This window comes from Rhinatrema bivittatum, chromosome 1 (assembly GCF_901001135.1).
Source record: "Rhinatrema bivittatum chromosome 1, aRhiBiv1.1, whole genome shotgun sequence".
Classification (NCBI taxonomy): domain Eukaryota; kingdom Metazoa; phylum Chordata; class Amphibia; order Gymnophiona; family Rhinatrematidae; genus Rhinatrema; species Rhinatrema bivittatum.
Genome location: NC_042615.1, coordinates 486,251,014 through 486,261,375, shown reverse-complemented (window position 1 = coordinate 486,261,375; position 10,362 = coordinate 486,251,014).

Here is a 10,362-nt window from a genome sequence, read left to right as displayed (position 1 = left end):
TTACATTTCCAAAATGAAAAGGAAATAAATACATAGTTTCATAATAAAATTACATATAATAATATACTAAATAGGAAACTAAATTTAAATGGTAATAAAATTTAAATTATTAAAGGGGCAGGATAGTGAGAGTAGAGATAATAAAATTTAAAAAAGTGTACATTACCTTGATATATATCCAGTATTCATTAGTCATTAAGTTAACAGCTCTTGGAAGGCTTGTTTGAATAGCCAAGTTTTGATGCCCTTTTTAAATAATTTAATGTCAGCTTCCAATCATAGTTCCTTTGGTATAGAATTCCACAGTTGGGGCCCAGCAATAGAAATAGCTCTCTCTCTAACACCATTTAGGTGGGCAATCTTAGGGGACGGAATTGGTAACATTCCTGTACCTGGTGATCTAGTAGATCTTGATGGGATATGGAAATGAAGAGAGGATGTTAGCCATTCGATTTTATAATTGTAAAGTGTTTTATGAATTAGGGACAGGATTTTATGTTGGGTCCTGTATTTAATAGGTAACCAGTGAAGGTCCTTTAGTATTGGGGTTATATGCTCAGATCGTCTAGTTCTTGTCAGAAGTCTAGCTACTGAGTTCTGCAGAAGTTGTAATGGTCTTGTTACATTTGTTGGGAGACCTAAGAATAAAGAATTGCAGTAGTCTAATCTAGACAGAACAAGTGCTTGTAGAACTGTTCTGAAATCTTTTGGGAATAGAAGAGGTTTTAATCTTTTAAGGACATTTAATTTAAAATAACCATCATTAATGACTTTTTTTAATGCAGTTTTTCAGTGTGAATTCGCAGTCTAAGAGGATCCCTAGATCTCGTACTTCCAGGGAGATGAAGTAGTTTTTGGCGGCTTCTTGAATTTCAAGTTCCTTTGCTTTGCTTATTTTAGGTGAGATGTATAGAATTTCGGGGTTTTTTGTATTTAAGGAAAGATTAATCTGGGTTAATACTTTTTCAATGGCAGATTGATATATATCCCAGAGCTTAAGAGTTAGGTCGATAGATTTTTCGATCGGAATTAGAATCTGAACATCATCAGCATAGATGAAATGAGTTAGACCGAAACCGGATAGGATTCTGCACAAAGGAAGCATATAGATATTAAAAAGGATTGCAGAGAGAGATGATCCTTGAGCTACTCCATATTGGAGATCAATTGGTTCAGATTCAATATCAAGAAATTTTACTTTGAAGGTTCTATCTTTTAAATATGAGTCAAACCATTTAAGTGCTGATTCTTTGTGCCTATTTCATTTAGTCCAGCCAGGAGGATTTTATGGCTAACTGTATCAAATGCTGCCGAAATGTCCAGCATGATCAGGAAGTAGGTTTGACTGTTATTGGCTCCTCTGAGGATAATATCTTGTAGTGAGGTTAATAGGGTCTCAGTACTAAAATATTTCCTAAATCCATGTTGTGCTGGGTATAGGGTACTATGCCTTTCAAGATAATCTGTAAGTTGACTTAATTATTTTCTCAAGGATTTTTGATATACAAGGTAAATTGGAATTAGGTCTCAAGTTTGATAGATCATATGAACTGGATTGTGGTTTCTTAGTGTTTGGTTTAACTATTGCGGTTTTTAAGATGAGTGGTACATTTGCTTCAATGATTGATTAAAATTGCTGTCCCTGTACATGAGGTCCTCAGACTTCCTCTACCGGCTTTGGAAACATCTGAATTCTGTGGCTCCGGTCAACAGAAAAACGGATGTTGCTTATCTAGTGCAAAAGGCCCTGAGCTTCCAGAAAAGCAAGTTACCTCACCAGTCAGTGGTAGTGGAATCAGCCCAGACAAAAGCCAAAAAGACCCGCCCTCACTCCTCCACCCCTCCAGGGAAGGACCACAGAGCCCTAGACGCTCTAGGTCGGAGTTTTCCAAGGATCCATGCTTATCGCTCAGATAGCGGCATACCAGTTGTACATGAACCAGTACAACTGGAACCTCTAGAAACAAGTCTAGGAGTTTGTTGAGGACCTACCACAACAGTTCCAGGAGGGCCTAGAATCCATCCTCCAAAAAGGATTGGAAGCCGGGAAACATGAAGTGAGGGCAGCCTATGAAGTCTTTGAGACGGCGACAAGGGTCTCAGCAGCAGGCATTAGTGCCAGACGCTGGGCCTGGCTAAAAGCCTCCGACCTTCGCCCTGAAGTTCAAGACAAACTAGCCGTCCTCCCCTGTACAGGAAAAAACCTGTTCAGGGACAAAATCCGGGACAATCCAGAGCCGTAGAATCAGTTCCCCAGGTTCAGCAAGGACAGGGGTTCTACTCCCATTATTTTCTTATTCCAAAGAAAACAGGTGGCCTCCATCCTATCCTTGACCTCCGGCCCTTAAACAAGTTCCTCCGGAGAGAGCGGTTCAAAATGGTATCCCTAGGTACCTTACTACCGCTTCTGCACCAAGGAGACTGGCTCTGCTCTCTCAACCTACAGGACGCCTATGCACAAATTGCCATCTTTCCGCCTCATCGGAAATATCTGCGCTTCCATTTGATGATGTCACCCATCTGTGAGGACTAACACCCTGCTGTCCTGGGAGAATACCTGTTACAGGTAAGCAACTCTGCTTTCTTCACAGATTCTTTTGTGCAAGACCAGAAGCTAGGACATTAAGCAGTAGCAGTGGCAACTACTTTTCTACACCCCTGCTCCCTATCTCACCCACATGCATTGATTGTAGCTTCCTTAGAGCAGAATATAGCAAAGGCAAGGTGGAGCTTTAGACTGCTTCCTGTGCAGCCGAGGGCAGGAATGTCACTTTAAATTGCGGTCCACTATGGCAGCCCCGTGCAACATTCATGCCACAAGCTGCACAAGAAGAGGAATTAGCCTGAGGTGCAGCATTGCTGCTTCTATACTCTGCTCTAAGGAAATTGTGATTGGTGAGTGTGGATGAGGAGGGAAGGTTTCAGTGTGGATGCTAGTGAGGGGATCTGAGACCAAGGAGTGAAAGTTAGGGAGGTCCGCGGGGTTGGACATTGGGGCTGTGTGTACAATAAGGAGATCAGAGAGGGCGTGGAATATGTGAAGGATTGTGGGTGAGCAGGGATCAAAGGTAGTGTGAAATGTGTATGCAAGTAAAGAGATTAGAGGTAGTGTGGAGTATATATAAGAGTGAATAAGTGAGGGGGTGTATGTGAGAATGAGAAAAAGGATCTTTCAGAGGAAGGGTGTGAGAGTGGATCTGTCCTCCCTCTCACTTCCTCTTTCTACAAGCCCCCTTTTCTTTCGACCTCTCATTCTGAGATCCCTTCTCTATTTTTTTATTTTTTACAAGCTGTTTGACTCAATATTACCACATACAATGCAAGCAATACAAGAGGACAAAATGAATGCTCAACAATCATAACCTAGAAAGGCATTACATTGGGAACCTTCTCCATTTCTGTCTGAGATCCTTTCCCCTAGAATGAGGTGCAGGGGGCAAGAGTGTGGTGTGGGGAGGAAGTGATTGAGGAGATGCATGAAAGAAAATGACTGAGGAGATTTGAGGCACTGTGGAGTGAGGGGATTTGGAGAAAGTGAGAGAATGAGGCAGTCATGAGGTAGGTGAGAGTGTGAGGGGGATCAAGGATCTGTGTGGTATGAATAAGGTGATCAAAGGGCTGTGTGGTATAAGTGAGATCTGAGGGAGTGTGCAAAGAGATGATAAAGGGGGCATGGGATTTGAGGACTGAGGGGGAAGACTGATGTTGGGGGATAGGTGTGAATAAATTATTCCTTTTTCTCCTGATCCTAGATCCCCCACCATACCTCATTTCTTCCTCCCATCCCCTTTCCTTCTCTACCCTCTATGGCTCTATCTCTTATCTCTATCCCTCCTGAGATCCCATCTTCACTTCCCTTCTCCGAGAGCCATTCTCCTCCTTCCTCTCTAGCACCAATCACAAAAGTCCTTTATCTTTCATAAAGAAGCAAATCAACTGGACATGTCTCAAAATTACTTTTTATAAAGAAAACCACATTTTAAATATGCAAATATGTAAAATATCTACATAATTGCTGCAGAATTTTGAAAAATAAATCAACTACAGAATTTAACACTTGCAGAATCTTGAAAAATCTGCTGCAAACAAAACAGAGGCACTGAGCACAACTCCTATGAATTCCAATTGATGTGATACGCTGAGATTGGATTTAAGATAGTTTAATAATGAACCCTAATAACTTTAGCACCCAAATGTTGTACACTTTGATTCATCTGTCTCTACCTAAAATGTGCCCTTGCAGTCCATCTAGAAAGAGGAACATTGAAATCCCCCATCTTACATAGAAATGCTGCCACAATCACTAGAAATTTAGTGGTCATGGCTATCTGGGCTTGGCAATCTGAGGCCACCCTGGAGGGAATCTGTGTACCTGGAGATGTAAGACCAAAGCATGATGGAGCCCAGAGGCTGGACAGGAGCAAGGCACACTGGAAACAAAGATTACTAAGCAGGAATACTGGAAACAGGGTCAGGATCAGAAGCCGGATGGATAGCACTTCCACAGGGCAGATGCTGAAGATGGTTGGACCAGCACTTTGTGCTTTCCAAGCATGCCTTATATGTTGGTGTCAATTTGGGGCAAACACAGTGCTGGTCCAATCGAACTGCTGAAGAGGCATGTCCAGCTCTTCCTAGAATGGAAAGTAAAAATGCTGACTCCTTTTAGAGCCAGCAGCCTCTGCAGCTTCACAGCAGATTCACCACCTGAAACCTCCATGGCTGCAGGTTAAAATCCCGACCCTGATGTTATTGAAAACACGTTTGACAATGACAGGCCAAATGGCAGTACACGATACTGGAGATGTTGGTTCCCTAGAATGAATCAAGATATCTCATGTGACTGGGGTTCTCTCAATATAGGTGTATATGTCCTATAGGTCTAGAGAACACAGCCAATTACCTGTATTTAAGAGTGGAATCAATGAGCCCAGAGAAATCTTGAACTTTTCTTTCAAGAAGAGTTTGTTCAAGGCCCTTAGGTCTAGGATGGGACTCTGTCCTCCTGTTCTTGGGCAATAGAAAGTACTAGAGTAAAATCCATGTCCTCTTTCTTGAGGTGGTACAGGTTCAACCACCCTGCTCTGCAAGAGGAAGTCCTTGTTGATCAATACCTGATGGGTAGGGGAACAAGAATAATTCCTCAGTGGAGGATCTGGGGAGCTATTTTGAAACCATAATTTATAGCCTCTGAAAAAAAAAATCTAGAAAACCCAATTGTCCAAGGTTATCAGGGACCAAAGGTTTGCATGAAACCTTAGCCTCCCTTTAAGAGGCAGATTCTCTGGAATGGAGACTGGAATTCTGACTATGGACTCTAGAATCAGTCAAAGCATCATCCCTTGTTTTTGTTGAAAAGGAGGCTGGGATTTAGAGCTCCTGCAATCATGTTGGCAAGGCTTGGCACTCTTCTATTGCTGCATGCAGGGCCAAGGGTAGGAAGGATAGCATTTCCTTGGAGAATAAAAAACCTCCTGCTCAGTGCCCTAAGATACCTCCTGGCCGTGGAAAGCAGGGAGAGATGGTAGCATGCACATCTGGAGTGTAGCATTGATATTGTTAAGATCCACAGCCTCTAATACCTTCCAAGAGGTTTTCTCCATTGTATGGCATATGTATGCGAACCTCTTGTGCACATCCTCATACACCAGAAGTCGGCAACCATGAAAGCATATGGATCCTTATTGCTATTGCTGAGGCACTCAATGCCACTTTGAAAGCATAAGTCAAGTCATACGGATCATATGTTTTCTACACTCTTACCACCTGTAACTTGGCAAACAAAGTCCTCCTGTCACTCTGGAGGGAGATGTTTAGTAAATTTCAGTTCCTCTTGTAGGTAGGATGGTGTGCATATCTCACCCACATAGATCTGGTGAGCAGTTATATATGAGCATAGCATAGTGCTCTGAAAGACCTTTCTCCAAAAAAAAAAAAAGCAAGGTTTTTTGATTTCTTGCTTGGGGGTGGGGGACATAGAAATTTTAGAATTTCTTGGCCTTTTTTGGGGTAGATTTTTACAACACAGATTGGTGTTGTCATCAGGTTTTGTGAAATCATGGAGTCTCTTGGGCATAGCACTTGTTCACCTTCTTTGAAACTGGATATAGAGTGGGATTTCCCTCATTTGCTTCAGTAACCCTAGGAGACACTGATGAATGGATACATCCACCAACTCCTTAGAGACCTCAAGGATAATACTGCATATCTTAAAAGTTTGAGAAAACCCACCTAAATATAGTACTTTAGTTTACATCTGATATTGTCTTCAAAAGTTTGTTTCATTGCACTGAGCGACATTGATGAAAGTTAGAGCCTGCAGACTGAATACAAAATATTACTCATCTTGACAAGTATAGGTTGATTGAGAGGCTTAAGAAACAATATTTCTCTTCTTAAATTCACTCTGTTCTGAACTGACTTAATGCCACATTAACTAACCCTTCCAAAGAGAGGTAGTATGGCTCCTGGATTAATTATTCCAGGAATAACTTAAGAATTTTATTATGGTCAGTTTACTATTTATGACTTTAGCCATCAGGACCTATATATGGGTACTGCCTCTTGGACAGCATAGAGACAGCAATCATAGGAAGATCTTTTACATCACTTAGTCTAAGGCAGTGTTTCTCAACCTTCTCCTGGAGGCACACCTGACCAGTCTGGTTTCAGGACTGCCACAATGAATATGCACGAGATATGCAAACAGAATGTTTTAAAGGGGAAATCTAGGAATAAAATTTATTAAAAAAAAAGAAAAAGCAACAGAATCAAGCATAGGTGAGGTAATATTTTGAACTTTCTAGCCAGTGCAGCTTTAAAGTATCTCCTTTCCAGTAAATAATGTAACCAATTGTTTTTCTGTCTACCACGGTAACTAAATTTTAACCTTTACTTGTTTCACATGGCACAAATATTTTTTTTTTTTTACAGAACACAGTAACCAAGGAGTGTAGATTAGGGTTGCCAACTGTCCAGCTCTGGCCCGGACAGCCAGGTTTTCAGACATTCTGTAGTGTCCATTCAGAAGTACCAACCGGATGCTAAATGTCCGGTTTTGCAGGTGGATCCTTCTTTTTCTCACAGCCTTTTAGTTGCATGAAGAGAAAGGCAGGTCAGAGCCTATCGGAGGAGAGCTGTGCTGTATCCCTGCCTCCTTTCCCAGGCTGTGATTGGACAGCATAGAGAGAGGATGTGGTGCACAGCCCTCAGCTCCCAGTGGTTCTGCAGATACATAGATACACTGTTTAGACAGTTTACTGGAGGATCCACCCCCCGGTCCTCAAGTGTCTACTCCTGGTCTATGGAAAAGTTGGCAACTTTAGTGTAGATGTGTGTGTGGAATGTATTAAATTTTCTTTTTAATAAAGACTGCTTTGAGAAAACATTTATGTTATAGTTCTTAACACTTATTTAGGAATAAACTACAATGTAAAAGCGAAACAGACTCCTAATGTAGTGTGAGCTGCAGGACAAAGACAAGCAAATCAATTTTTTATTTTTTTTTTTACTAAAAGAATAGACTTTTATTAAGCACTGTAAGTCTCTTTCTATCAGCAGTAACAGAACAAGCAAACCTATTTCCATCAAGAAACAATCAAATTCCATCCAAGAGCTTTTCATCAGCAATCCCAGTCTCCTAGAGAATGATCCATTCAAACTTACATCAATAAAACTATGGCGCTGTTGTGGGGGTGTGGAGAAATTGGGTGAGGCAAGGATGTGGGCTTCAAGGAGGCTTTGGGTTACATGTTATCCATCCACTACACAGGCAATCAATATAGCATAAGGGCACAGAGTAACAAAAGGAGAATCAAGAAATAAATTTGCCATTTTTGTGTATGTAAATAAGTACTATGGTATTTAACACAGAACACCAAAAAGAAAATCAGATGACTTCAGTGAAAGATTCACCTATATTCTTATGCTAAAACACTTTTTTTTAAAAAAAAGAAATATTATTGTTAAAAATGAAGCTAAACTCATTAGGTTCAGAAGGGGGGCAAGGGAGGAATACAATATATTAAAAAAACATTAGAATTGTTTTTAAATGTTTTATGCAAATTTGCACTATTCATTCGTCATTGCTAATTAGAAAAAGGAAAGAGAAAAAGCAGAGGTGGAACAGTTATAAGCTGAAAGAGGGTGTCCACCCTGAAACAGGGAACAGAATTATTCTATGCATTTATGTTTTGCTTAATAATAAAAAAAAAAAAAAGTTTCCTCTTAGAACTCTGAACCAAGCTCAAGGCATATCAAAGATTTATGTGCAGAAATAGATGAGATTAAGTGTGCATCTACTCTCTCTGAATCACCAAAAAAAGATTATTGGAATTGGAGTTGGGAGAGGAAAGAAAGCAAATGAAAACAAGAAAATAAAAGTGAAAAAATGCAAAGGAAAAACAAAAATCCTAAAACATGCAATATTAAGCAAATACAGTTCAGGAACAGAAACCTAGCTATGACAAGTAAACCTTTCAGAAAGGTTACATTTGCAAGATTAAATTAACCATAATCTTTTTATTAGCTGTTGCAGAGCTGTTTGATGGCAAAGAAAGGGAAGGGTGCCCAGACATGGCAAAAGGCAATCCTGTAACTCCTACTCCTTATACTGTCCTGTAGGACTTCAGCAGGACCAAATAGATTCCCCATCCCTCCCCTAACACTTTACCACAAGCTGACATTTCAGATGCAGCACAACAAGCTTATTTTAAGATTCCCCCTTCTTCCTTAAGAGAAAGAAATGAGGTTTTGACCACCTTCCTGAGGGAAGGTGCTGCTGGAGGCACGGATCCCCGACCTGCCCCCATGTCCAGTCCGAGCAGAGCAGAATTGGCTAAAAAGAGTGGCTCCTCAGAGGAAAAAATGGTCTGAAAGCAGGGACATGATGATAAGCTGTGCCTACAGGGGAAAGAATGGTCTGAAAGCAGGGACATGATGATAAGCTGTGCCTACAGTTTCTTCTAACTTTTTATTTATTTATTTATTTATTTATTTTTTAAAAGAGAACCCCCCCCCCCCCCCCCAAAAAAAATGAAAGAAAAGAAAAAATAGGCACAGGTACAGAAGCAATATAAAGCAAAGTTGCTTATCTGTAACAGGTGATCTCCATAGACTGGACAATTCAGCCACACAAATGGGTAACACATTCACAGAGCTCAGAAAGACCTAGAAGCCTATCTCAGCACTTGTGGGTGTTTCTGCACTTCCACTACCGCATGAGTCTCATTCATTTCACAATCTAAGCTTAACTCTACAAAGAGGGAGGGAGGAATTGTGTTGTTGAATTGTCCTACTGTCTACAGAGAATACCCATTACAGGTAAGCAACTTTGTTTTCTCTGTGGATAAGCAAAACTGAATTCAGCCTCACAAGCGTGTGTGTGTGTGATTCCCAAGCTGAGGGTTGCATTCTAACAATTTTTCTTCTTTAATTAGTAATGGAGGCATTGCAACACAGTGTTGCGAGGATGGAAGGGGTGTTGTAGCATCTTGTTAGGCAAGTTCTTAAATACTGCCTGGTCAAAGGTACTATCCTTGCAGGAATCCTCCTCAAGGCAGTAAAGGTATGGATAGAGGACCTGGTATCCACATTGCAGATCTCCTAAATTGAAACAGAATGAAGATATGATAGGGAAGTTGAAGTTCCTTGCACTTGATGAGCTTTAACTTTGCTATGAAACTAATGTTCAGATTTACTAAAGCAACATGAAATGCAGTCTGATATTCAGGTAGAGCAGGTTTGTGTCATAACTTGTAATCCTTGACTGGTTGTAAGAGACAACAATTGAGATTTCCTGAAAGGGCTGCAAAACAATACAGCCCTTCTGCAGTCTAAGATATGAAGAGCATACTCACTTTCCTAGAATGAGGCTTTGGAAAGAGTATTGGTAAAACTATTGACTAATTCAGGTAAAATTGAGAAATCACCTTAAATTACAACTTTTGGATGGGTTCTTGGAACTACCCTATTCTTAAAATTTGTATGTAGGGTGTATGAATTATTAATGCTTGGAGCTCGCTTGGTCTGTGTGCTAAGGTCACTCCTACTGAAACAAAAACATTTCCAGGAAAGAAATCTGAGATCTACTGATGGTAAATATTCTAAGGGAAGATTAATTAATTGAGAAGATATTATATATTTAGATTCCAGTGACTAAGCAGGTCTCTTACAGGCACATAAATATGGCAAAGGCCTTTAATGAATCTTGCTATCATTGCATGCTAAGAACCCAGAAGACCTTACCACGGTTAGTGATAAGATGCAACAATGCCCAAGAGCATGCTGACACAATTTGGCTGTACTCCTGATTTGAAAAGGTTAAGAAGATATCACAGAAGGGCTGAAATTGAGCAATTGAAG